The following is a 12,578-nucleotide window of genomic DNA, read 5'->3' on the forward strand; positions in this document are numbered from 1 at the left end:
CACAGCCAAAGCTTAACTAATGTTCCATAAAGGAGACAATAGCCATTCAGGTAAGGTAATGTGTAATTTATTATTCAAAGTGGAACATGTTTTTGTAGGGGGAGAGTCTGCACTATTAATAATTATATTGAGAAATAAAAATAAACTAGGACTATTTGGCTAAGCCAGGATGTCTTGTTATTCCATGTTTAGGCCTATTGAGTCAAAACTGGTTTTTGTTTTGTTTTTTTTTTTTTTTTTTGAGACAGATTCTCACTCTGTTGCCCAGGCTGGAGTGCAGTGGCATGATCTCGGCTCACTGAAGCCTCCGCCTCCTGGGTTCAAGTGATTCTCCCACCCCAGCCTTGAAAGTAGCTGGGATTACAGATGTGAGCCACCATACCCAGCTAATTTTTGTGTATTTTTAGTAAAGATGGGGTTTCACCATGTTGGCCAGATTGGTCTCGAACTCCTGGCCTCAAGTGATCCACCTGCCCCAGCCTCCCAAAGTGCTGGGATTACAGGTGTGAGCCACCACGCCTGGCCCCCTCTTGAATCAAAACTCTTATTTCATAATGTGAATGGGAGGATCACTATTTGCGATTTTGCAGATTACACATTTCCTTGTGGGGAGACAATAAGGTATGTGTAAATACATATACATAAGTATATGTGTGTATATGTATACACACATACAGCACGCTACCTCCCACGTGTTACCTAGCGAAACAGTTTCCTTTCTGAAGCTCCAGAGATAGTTGTTGGCTAAGTTATACTCTTCTGTGATGGGCAGGGGATGCTATAAAAACATAGGCAGTGCCCTTTGAATATAGTACAGCTCATCTCCTGCATATAATATACCTTGGAAAAGAGATTTATATGCAAGTTAATTTGTATAATCTGAAGGATGTTCCCATTAATATGTCATGATATCATTAATATGTTTCTTCCTTTCTGATTTTTTTTTTTTTCCACCCAGGCTGGAATGCAACTAATGGCGTGATTTCAGCTCATTGCAACTTCTGCCTCCCAGGTCCAAGCGATTCTCCTGTCTCAGCCTCCCGAGTAGCTGGGATTACAGGCGTGTGCCATCATGCCCGGCTAATTTTTTTATACTTTTTTAGTAGAAACAGGGTTTCGCCATGTTGGTCAGGCTGGTCTTGAACTCCTGACCTCAAGTGATCCACCTGCCTCGGCCTCCCAAAGTGCTGGGATTACAGGCGTGAGCCACTGCACCCAGCCCTTTCTGATTGTTGTCATTTAATTCATCAAGTTTTCTCTCATGATCAACTTTCTCTGTGCAAACCCAGTAACTCTGAGAGTTATCACTGTGTCTGACACAGTGAGTTTTTAATTTATAAGTTAGTTACTTTTGGCCAGGTGTGGTGGCTCATGCCTGTAATCCCAGCACTTTGGGGGGCCAAGGTAGGGAGATGACTTGAGGTCAGGAGTTCAAGATTAGCCTGGCCAATGTGGTGAAACCCCATCTCTACTAAAAATACAAAAATTAGCCAGGCATGGTGGCGGGTGCCTGTAATCCCAGCTACTTGGAAGGCTGAGGCAGGAGAATTGCTTGAACCCAGGAGGCAGAGGTTGCAGTGAGCTGAGATCGTACCACTGCACTCCAGCCTGGGCAATATAGCGACACTGAGTCTCAAAAAAAAAAAAAAAAAGTTACTTGTTTTTGGTTAGGTTGTACTTCTTAGGTAATGGGCATTGTCACTACCAACTTGCCTGCATTGTAATAGAGTCCTATTTGCTTTGCTCCCAGCCCCACCACGGAGATGACTGATGACTAGTTATATACATGGTGGATGTGCACTGAGAGGTCTGTTGCCAGCAGTGGTGATCGAGGCTGAGGTGGGAGGATTATTTGAGTGCAGGAGTTTGAGGATGCAGTGAGCCACGATTGTGCTACTGCACTCCAAACTGGGCATGACAGCAAGATTCTGACTCTTAAAAAAAAAAAAAAAAAAAAAAGGAATATTGGGAATGATACTAAGAGGAGTTAAAAAAAAAAAAAAAAAGAATAATTAAATACCTTGCCTGCTAGTCTGCTTTAAGCACCTTACCTTACCCAAAGATCTGTTTTTCTTTTTTCTTTTCTTTTCCTTTTTTTTTTTTTTTTTTTTTAATTCTTCTTACTTTTTAAAGATGAGATCTCACTATGTTGCCTAGCCTGGTTTCGAACTCCTGGGCTCAAGCAATCCTCTTTCCTCAGCCTCCTGAGTAGCTGGGATTACAGGCAGGTGCCACTGCACCTCTCCCCAGGAATCTGATCTTACTGCTTTCATTTAGTTTTTTTTTTCTTTGAGATGGAGTTTTGCTCTTCTTGCCCAGGCTGGAGTACAATGGCATGGTCTTGACTCACTGCAGCCTCCAACTCTGGGGTTCAAGTGATTCTCTTGTCTCAGCCTCCCAAGTAGCTGGGATTACAGGTGCCCGCCACCATGCCTGGCTAATTTTTGTATTTTTAGTAGAGACAGGGTTTCACCATGTTGGCCAGGCTGGTCTCGAATTCCTGACCTCAGGCGATCCACCTTCCTTGGCTTCCCAAAGTGCTGGGATTACAGGTGTGACCCACTGCACCCGGTCCATTTAGTCTTTTATTACAAAGATGAATAAGATATGGTTCCTGCGTTTACAAAGCTTGAATGTACTGGCAACCAATGAGATAACTTCTTCATTCCAGAACTATTGGGCTCTTACTGTTTACCAGGAATTGTTCTTGGCACTGGGGATACATCAGTCAAAACACAGACAAAAATTCCAACACTTGTGTGCATACTAGTGGGAAACTATTATTATTATAAGGAAGCAAATGATAGAGGTCAAAGGAAATGATGGAGAACTTGTGAGGATGATGGAGTAGAAAGGGAAGATACTTAAAATTTCAAATAGGGTGGTCTGGGCTGGGTGTGGAAGCTCATGTCTGTAATCCCAGCACTTTGGAAGGCTGAGGCAGGAGGAAAGCTTGAGCTGTGGAGTTAGAGGCTGTAGTGAACTGTGATCATTGCGCCACTGCATTCCAGCTTGAGCGACAGGGTGAGACCTTGTCTCAAAAACAACACACGCACACACACACGGATGGACAGGAAATGTGTGTGTGTATATATGTAATATATAGTATATATACTATATATACTATATAATATATAATTATATATTGTATATGACATATACAATATATCATATATAATATATCATATATATAATATGTTATATATCATATATTGTATATTATGTTATATATAATGTGTATATATTATATATTACAATATATAAAATATATAGTATATTATATATATAATATAGATATGTAATGAAAAGGTGATGTTCAAGTAAACATCTGAAGGAATGTCAGGCATGGTGGCTCATGCCTGTAATCCCAGCACTTCAGGAAGCCAGGGAGGAAGGATTGCTTGTGCCCAGGTGTTCGAGACCAGCCTAGGCAACATGGCAAAACCCTATCTCCACAAAACATAGAAATATTAGCCTGGTGTGGTGGTGCACACCTGTAGTTCCAGCTACTTGGTAGACTGAGGCAGGAGGATTACTTGGGCCCAGGAGTCGAGGATGGAGTGAGCAATGATTATACCACTCACTATACTTCAGCCTAGGTGACAGAGCAAGACCCCATCTCAAGGAAAAATAAAAACATGTAAGGAGATGAAGGAATGATCCATGAGGATTAAGGGGGAAGAGCACATTCTAAGCCAAGAGGAAAGACTTGCAAGGCCCTGAAGCAGGAATCCACCTGCCATGTTTCAGGAACAGCAAGGAAGCTGTTGTAAGTGGATTAAAGGAGGAGAAGAACAGGAGTTAAGAGGGGCATACAGAAGACGCCAGAGAGGCTTTTGTAAGCTGTTGTTGGAGTTTTTCTCCTTTGAGTGAAATAGGCCATTGTGGGGGGTTCTGAGCAGAGATCTCACATTTTAATGGGATGACTCTAGCCTGCTGCATTGAGAACAGACTGGCTTAGGGGCGAGGGTAGAGCAGGGAGGCCAGTTAGGAAACTATAGCAATAATCCAGGCACTATGCAATAGTGGCTTGGACCAAAGCAGTAGTAGTAGAAGTGGTGACAGTGGCCAGATTCTGGAATTTTTTTTTTTTTAAATACAGGTTGGAGTGCAGTGGCATGATCTCAGGTCACCACAGCCTCGACCTCCTGGGCTCAAGTGATCCTCCTACCTAATCCCCCCAAGTGGCTGGGACTACAGGTGTGTGCCACCATGCCCGGCTAACTTTGGTATGTTTTGTAAAGATGGGGTTTCACCATGTTGCCTTGAACTCCTGGACTCAAGCAATCCCCGCATCTCAGCCTACTGAAGTGGTGGGATTACAGACATGAGCCATCACATCCAGCCTGAAAGTATTTTGAAGGTTCAGTGTGAGGAGTTGCTGACAGATTGAGTTTGAGAGAAATAAAGGAGTACATCACTGCAAGGGTTTTATCTTGTTAGAAGGATGGTGTTGCCACTAAGACGGGAAGCCTGTGAAAGTCTGGTTTTTCAGGCATTACAGGCATGAGTCACCATGCCTGGCCTTCCTTCAGAACTTTACTTTTCAGGACTTTGTGAACATACACAACTGCAGATGGCTGTTAGATATCCAAGTAGAGATGTTGAAGGGATGAATGTATATAGAAGTCTGAATTCGGGAGAGAGATCTGAATCAGAGATACTTACCTGGTGTTTAACAGCTTATAGATTGTGTAAAGTCATGAAATGGATAAGAGCCTTAAAAGAGAGAAAATGGAATAGAGGCTACTAAATGAGTTCCAGGTTCCAAAATGCAGAGGGCAGGGAGACAAGGAGAAACCAGCAAAAGAGAGTAGGAAAGAAGCAACTAGTGTGGCAGAAGGAAAGTGGGGTGAGTGTGAGGTTCTGGAAGTCATCAGGAAAACGTGTTTCAGGAAAGAGAGAGCTGATGATTACACCAAAAGCTGCTGAGACTCGCATATGATGAGGATGAAGAAGTCACGATTGGATTTAACAGCGTGGAGGTGACCTTGATAAGGTCAGTTTTTGTGGAGTGTGGAGGTGAGCACTTGATTGGAGGTGGTTTAGGGAGAATGTTGGAACAAAAGTGGAGGCTAACACGGTGAAACCCCGTCTCTACTAAGAAATACAAAAAATTAGCCGGGCGAGGTGGCGGGCGCCTGTAGTCCCAGCTACTTGGGAGGCTGAGGCAGGAGAATGGCATAAACCTGGGAGGCGGAGCTTGTAGTGAGCTGAGATCCGACCAATGCATTCCAGCCTGGGCGACAGAGCGAGACTCCATCTCAAAAAAAAAAAAAAAAAAAGTGGATTCAGCAAGTATAGATAAATCTTTTGAGGGGTTTTACTTTAAGCCAAGAGAAGCAGGGAAAAAGTACAGTAACTGGTTAAGAGAAGGTTATCTTGAAAATGTATGAAGTGATAACCCATTTGTATATTGATGGGAAAGATCTAGTCAAGAGGAAAAGATGTAGGAACGAGTTGGGAGGCTTGCCAGAATGACATCTTGGGAAAGAAAAGAGGGATGATTATTTAAGGGCACAAGAAGGAAGGCTTGGTCTTTGATGGATGTGTGAACAGTTCACCCACAGTAACAGGAGTGAAGGCAGCGTGGATGGACTCAGCTGTAGTAGATGGGTGGATGTTGTGGGATTTGTGGGATTCTCTCATGTGTCGCCTAGACTGGAGTACAGTGGCATGATCAGGGCTCACTGCAGCCTCAATCTCCTGGGCTCAAGTGATCCTCCCACCTCAGCCTGTCAAGTAGGTAGGACTACTGACATGCACTATGATGCCTTGCTAATTTTAAAAATTGTTTGTGGAGATGGGGTTTTGCCATGTTGCCCAGGCTAGTCTTGAACTCCTGGCCTCAAGCAATCCTCCTGCCTCAGCCTCCCCAAGTGCTGGGATTACAGGTGTGAACCACCATATCCAGCCTCTTTTTTTCAACTAACATCTGAGGTATAATATCCATGTGCAAAAATACAAAAATTCCAAATATCTAACTCAAGAATTTTTACAAAGTGAGCACACCTGTGTAACTAGAACCCCGGTCAAGAAAGAGAACATTCCCAGCTACCTAGAGTATCTCTTACATTCCTTTCCAATGACTTTCCAAAAATAACCATTGTTCTCACTTCTAACATCCCAGATTATTTTGCCTGGTTTTGAATTTTATATAAGTACTCTGTTCTCTTTTGTTTATGGCTCCTTAAACTCGACATTATATTTATAAGATTCGTCTATGTTGTATGTAGCAGTTCAGTGATTGGGGAAACTCAATATGTTGACAAGATTCATCTATGTTGTTTGTAGCAGTTCAGTGATTCTCACTGCTGTGTAATATTCCATTGTATGAATATACCATAGTTGATCCATTCTATTGATGGATATTTGGGTTGTTTCCAACTTTCGTCCATTATAAGTTGTACTCCTATGGACCTTCTTGAACATGTTTTGTAGTAAACATATGTATATAGGCATATCTCAGAGTTATTGTGAATTTGATTCCAGGCCAATGAGTAAAGCAAATTTTGCAATACAGCAAGTCAGACAAATTTTTGGATTTCCCAGTGTACATCAAAGTTATGTTTACACTGTATCTGTGCAATGGCATTATGTCTAAAAACACAATGTACATACATTATTTTAAAAACACTATTGGGCAACCAGTGCAAAAAAAATACTTTATTGCTAAAAAATTCTTAATAATCTGATCCTTCAGTGAGTCATAATCCTTTTGCTGATGTAGATCTTGTCTCAATGTTGATGGCTGCTGACTGGTCAAGAGTGGTGGTTTCTGAAGGTAGATCGCTGTGGCAATTAAAAAAAATAAGACGGCAATGAAGTTTGCCACATTGATTGACTCTTCCTTTCATGAAAGATTTCTCTATAGCATGCCATGCTATTTGATAACATTTTACTCAAGGAGAAGTTCCAAAATTAGAGTCAATTCTATCATACCCTAGTGCTACTTTATCAACTAAGTTTATGTAATATTCTAAATCCTTTGTTGTCATTTCAACAAATGTTCATAGCATCTTCGCCATGAGTGGATTTCATCTCAAGAAACTCTTTCTTTCTCTCTTTTTTTGAGGCAAAGTCTTGATTTGTCGCCCAAGCTGGAGGGCAGTGGCATGATCTTGGCTCACTGTAACCTCGGCCTCCTGCATTCAGGTGATTCTTCTACCTCAGGCTCGTGAGTAGCTGGAATTACAGGTGCACGCCACCACACCTGACTAATTTTTGTATTTTTAGTAGAGATGGGGTTTCGCCATGTTGGCCAGTCTGGTCTCGAACTCCTAAACTCAAGTGATCCACCTGCCTTGGCCTCCCAAACTGCTGGTATTACAGGCATGAGCCACCATGCCTGGCCAAGAAACCGCTTTCTTTGTTCATCTGTAAGAAGCAACTCTTCATTTGTTCCAATTTATCATGAGATAAAATTCTAGTTCTCTTGCTATTTCTACCACATCTGCAGTTACTTCCTCCACTGAAGTTTTTTTTTTTTTTTTTTTTGAGATGGAGTCTCATTCTGTCACCCAGGCTGGAGTGCAGTGGTGTGATCTTGGCCCACTGTAACCTCCACCTCCCGGGTTCAACCAATTCTGTCTCAGCCTCCCGAGTAGCTGGTACTACGGGTGCACGCCACCATGCCCTGCTAATTTTTGTATTTTCAGTAGAGATGGGGTTTCACCATATTGGTCAGGCTGGTCTTGAACTACTGACCTCAGGCGATCCACCTGCTTCGGCCTCCGAAAGTGCTGGGATTACAGGTGTGAGTCATGCGCCTGGCCTACACTGAAGTCTTGAACCCCAAAAAGTCATCTATGAGAATTGGAATCAACTTCCTCCAAACTCCTGTTAATGTTGATATTTTGGCCTCCGCACCATGCATCACAAATGTTCTGAAAGGCGTTTAAAATAGTGAATCCTTTCCAGAAGGTTTTTCTTTTTTTTTTTTTTTCTTTCTTTTTTAATTTTTCTGAGACGGATTCCCTGTCACCCAGGCTGGAGGGCAGTGGTACGATCTCGGGTCACTGTAACCTCTGCCTCCTGGGCTCAAGCAATTCTCCTGTTTCAGCCTCCCGAGTAGCTGGGACTATAGACACACACCACTATGCCTGGCTAATTTTTGTATTTTCAGTAGAGATGAGGTTTCACCATACTGGCCAGGCTGGTCTAGAACTCCAGACCTCAGGCGATCCACCTGTCTCGGTCTCCCAAAGTGCTGGGATTGCAGGCATGAGCCACTGCGACCAGCCTCCAGAAGGTTTTTCTTTTTCCTTTTTTTTTTTTTTGAGACAGAGTCTTGCTCTGTCACCCAGGCTGGAGTGTAATGACGTGATCTTGGCTCACTGCAACCTCTGCCTCTTGGGTTCAAGCAATTTTCCTGACTTAGCCTACCAAGTAGCTGGGATTACAGGCATGAACCACCATGCCCGGCTACTTTTTTGTATTTTAGTAGAGACGGGGTTTCACCATGTTGGTCAGGCTGGTCTCCAACTCTTCAGCTCAGGTGATCCACCTGCCTTGACCTCCCAAAGTGCTGGGATTACATGTGTGAGCCACTGTGCCTGACCCAGATTTTTCAGTGGACTTTGCTCAGATTCATCAGAGGAATCACTATGACAGTTACAGCCTTATGGAATGTTTTTCTTAAATAATAAGACTTGAAAGTACAAATTACTCCTTGACACATGGGCTGCAGAATGGATGTTGTCTTAGCAGCCATGAAAACAACATGAATCTCCTTGTACATTTCTATCAGAGCTCGAGTGACTAGGTATATTATCAACAAGCAGTCATATTTTTAAAAATCTTTTTTTTTTTTTTTCCTGAGTAGTAATTCTCAACAGTGGGCTTAAAATATTTAGTTATCCATGCTGTGAACAGATGTGCTGTCATCCAGGCTGCATTCTTAAGGGTCCTAGGATTTTCAGTGTGGTCAATGAACACTGGCTTCAACTTAAAGTCACTAGCTGCATTAGCCCCTAGTCAGCCTGTGCTTTGAAGCCAGGCATGGACTTGTCCTCTGTAGTTACAGAAGTCCTAGAAGGCATCCTCCAATGGAAGGATGTTTGGTCTACAAGGAAAATCTGTGGTTGAGTATAGCCATCTCCACCAATGATCTTAGCTGGATCTTCTGGACAACTCGTTGGAGCTTCTACCTCAACACTTACTGCTCCATCTTGCATTTTTATGTTCTGAAGATGGCATCTTTCCTTAAATCTCACAAATCAATCTCTCCTAGCTGCAGACTTTTCTTCTGCAGCTTCCTCACCTCTCTCAGCCTTCGAAGAATTGAAGAACGTTAGGACCTTGCCTGGATTAGGCTTTGGTTTAAGGGAATGTTGTGGCTGATTGGATTACGCTTTGGTTTAAGGGAATGTTGTGGCTGGTTTGATCTGTCCAGAGCCTTCAAACTTTCTCCATATCGGCAAAAAGGCTATTTCACTTTCTTACTCATACATTCACTGAAGTAGCATATTTTTTTGTTGGGGGGTGGGGGGGATTCTGCAAATGGAGTAAGAAGTAGCACTTTTACTTTTCTTCAAGATTTTTTCCATTGTGTTTATGACTTTGCTGACTTTGACACAAGAGGCCTAGCTTTTGACATGCCTTACTCTCTAAGCTTGATCATTTCTAATTTTTGTTGTTGTTGTTGTTTGTTTGTTTTTAAAGATAGTATTTTTAGTCTGTCATCCAGGCTGGAGTGCACTGGTGCCATCATGGCTTTCTGCAGCCTTGACCTCCAGAGTTCGGATGATCTTCCCACCTCACCTTCCCGAGTAGCTAGGACTACAGGTGCCTGCCACCATGCTCAGCTAATTTTTTATATGATTATTATTTTTTAATAGAGATAGGGTTTTGCCATGTTGCCCAGGCTGGTCTTGAACTCTTGGGCTCAAGGGATCCTCCTGTCTCGGCCTTCCAAAGTGTTGGAATTACAGGCATGAGCCATTGCACCTGGCCAGTGCTTTCAGTTCTTTTATGTATGTACCCAAAAGTGGAATTGCTGGATAATTTGGTAAATATATATATATATATATATATATATATATATATATTTTTTTTTTTTTTTTTGAGATGGAGTCTTGCCCCATTGCCCAGGCTGGAGTGCAGTGGCACAGGTATAGCTCACTATAGCCTCGAACTCCTGGGCTCAGGCAACTCCTGGGCTCAGGCAATCCTGCCTTGGCCACCCAAGTAGCTGGGACTGCAGGTGCATGTCACCACACCTGGCTAATTTTTTTGGTACAGACAGGAGTCTCTATGTTGCCCAGGCTGGTCTCTAACTAGTGGCCTCAAGCAATCCTCCCGCCTCAGCCTCCCAAAGTGCTGGAATTACAAGTGTGACCTGACATGCCTGGCTGGTAATTCTATTTTAATTTTTTGGGGACCATCATACTGTTTTCCTTAGTTGTGCGAGTTTTCTCACCAATACTGTACAAGAATTCCAATATGTCTATATTCTTATTAACACTTGTTATTTTTTTTCCCTGCTAGTAGCCATCCTTGTGGATGTGAGGTGACCCTCAGTATTCTTAAGGTTTTATTTCATTGTCTTCTAGCTGCATAGCTGTTAACAAGTAGTCTTTGGAAATCACTATGTTTGTTTTTGTAGGTATAAAGTGTCTCTTACATCTGACTGCTTTTAAATTTTCTCTTTATCACTGTTTTTCAGCAATTAGATTTTGATGTACTATGGTTATCCTGCTTGGAATTAAGCATATTCGTTGTTGGTTTGTAGTTTTTATCAAATTTGGAAAAACGTGGCCATGGTCTCCTCAATTTCATTTTTCTGCTCTCCCTTCCGTATATAGCCACTCGATATTATTCCAAAAATCTCTGAGGTTTGGTTCCTTTTTTTCTGTAGTTATATTCTCTTTGTGCTGCATTTTAGATAAAATTTGTTTTTTTCAATTTCACTGATCTTGTTTATTATCTAGTCTGCTATTCAGTTAAATTTTCTTTTCATATATTGTATCTTTCATCTCTAGAAGTTCTGCTTTTTAAAAAATTTCATTTTTCTCATTAAGTACTTGTATTAATATAAAAACATCTGTTTTAACATCCTTGTCTGCTAGCTCTATCACCCCTGTCATTTCTGTGTCTGTTCCTGTTCACTATTTTTTGTCCTCATTATGGTCACATTTTCCTGCTGCTTAGCATGTCTAGTAATTTTTCTGTTAGATGCAGGACATTGCAACTCTTAAGTTATTGAGGATCTGGACTTTGTTTACTTGTGTTGGGCTTCATTTTGGCAACTATTTGTGGAACAGTGTGATCCCCTTGAGTCTGTTTTCAGCTTTGCTAGGGTGAATTTAAGTTAAGCAGCCTTCATTCAAGGGATATTGATGCCTGCTACCAAGGCATGACCCCACTGGGGTCTCTAATGTCTTGGGAGATTACAGAGGACTCTTCCCTCTGTCATGCCCCAGTGTGAGCTTCGGGAATTGCTGTTTCCAACTCCCCACTCTTAGCTTGGCCTAGTGGAGTGTCACTGCTTCTATGCAGCCAGGCACTCAGTAAGGACTCGAGGGGACTACGGTATAGATTCCTGGATGTATTTTTTCCCCTCCACAGTGGTCTCCTTTCTAGAAATCTGCTTGCAGCTTCAACTATCTCACCTTCCCTCAACTCTGCGAGGCTGCCAGCTTCTGTTTGGGTTTCCTTTCCCTGTGCCTGCAGCTTGGATATTGCCTCCATGAAGAGAGCTGGGATGATTACAGGGTTCATCCAATTTTTTTCCTTTCTCAGGGATTACAGTCCTGTCACAGCTGCCTGTGGTCCAATATATGGAAAACATTCGTTTCATATACTTAATCTACTTTTCTAGTTGTTTATAGAAGTTAAGTCTCATCCTTCTTACTCTGGCATGACTAAATGCGGAAGTCTGCAGATAGAGTATTCATATCAGGGACTAGAGGGAGTAGAAGCAGGAAAGAGAAATGCACAAAGCTTCTGTGTCCATCCCTTAACTTGGCCGAGGAATCAGTGTGACCCATACGTCTCCAGAAGTAGAAAGAACACCTTCACATCTCTGCCTCCAGGCGAAAGAACCAGTTTTGAAGCCTATTTCTCTTGGAATAGAATTTCAGGAAGTTCACGGAATTAGATAATAAGAGTTGGGATATTCAACAGAAAATTCCGTTGACCATATTTCTACACAATGCTCTTTTGAGCTCATTCCCACTAAATACTTTACTGCGTGTTGCCAAGTTCCTGTACCTCTTATTAGGTAAAATGCTTTGCCCTAAACCTCTTGCAGATTCTGCCTCCCTATGTACTAGAAAAATAAGATCCCATTCTTACTACAGCATGCAAAAAATAGATGGATGAATATTCATCAAATTAGAGAACATTTTAGGATAGATTGACAAAACAAAAGCTACAAATTAATTCTGGAGGCTCTGTAAGGAGAGGGCAAGTAATCATCCAGAGCAGCTGAAACTGTTACGAGACTTTACTATCCATGTTGTCCTACTATGATGGCATGTACAGGACCTACATGCCATGATAGTTAAGACAACATGGACAAAGAAAACAAGCCTCAAATATAATATTTTAGGCTAAGTGCTGCACATTGTGGGAAT

The 12,578-nt window shown here is 42.1% G+C and overlaps 1 long non-coding RNA gene across 1 annotated transcript in view; it reads left to right on the plus strand.

The window, feature by feature from the left end:
- The window catches only part of LOC144329902 (uncharacterized), an 18,283-nt gene continuing 5,705 nt past the window's right edge, over nt 1–12,578 (plus strand). The window contains exon 1 of the long non-coding RNA XR_013395640.1: nt 1–50. This is a non-coding gene — a long non-coding RNA (uncharacterized LOC144329902). The remainder of the gene's footprint in view (nt 51–12,578) is intronic.

This window comes from Macaca mulatta, chromosome 7, assembly GCF_049350105.2.
Source record: "Macaca mulatta isolate MMU2019108-1 chromosome 7, T2T-MMU8v2.0, whole genome shotgun sequence".
Taxonomy (NCBI): Eukaryota; Metazoa; Chordata; class Mammalia; order Primates; family Cercopithecidae; genus Macaca; species Macaca mulatta.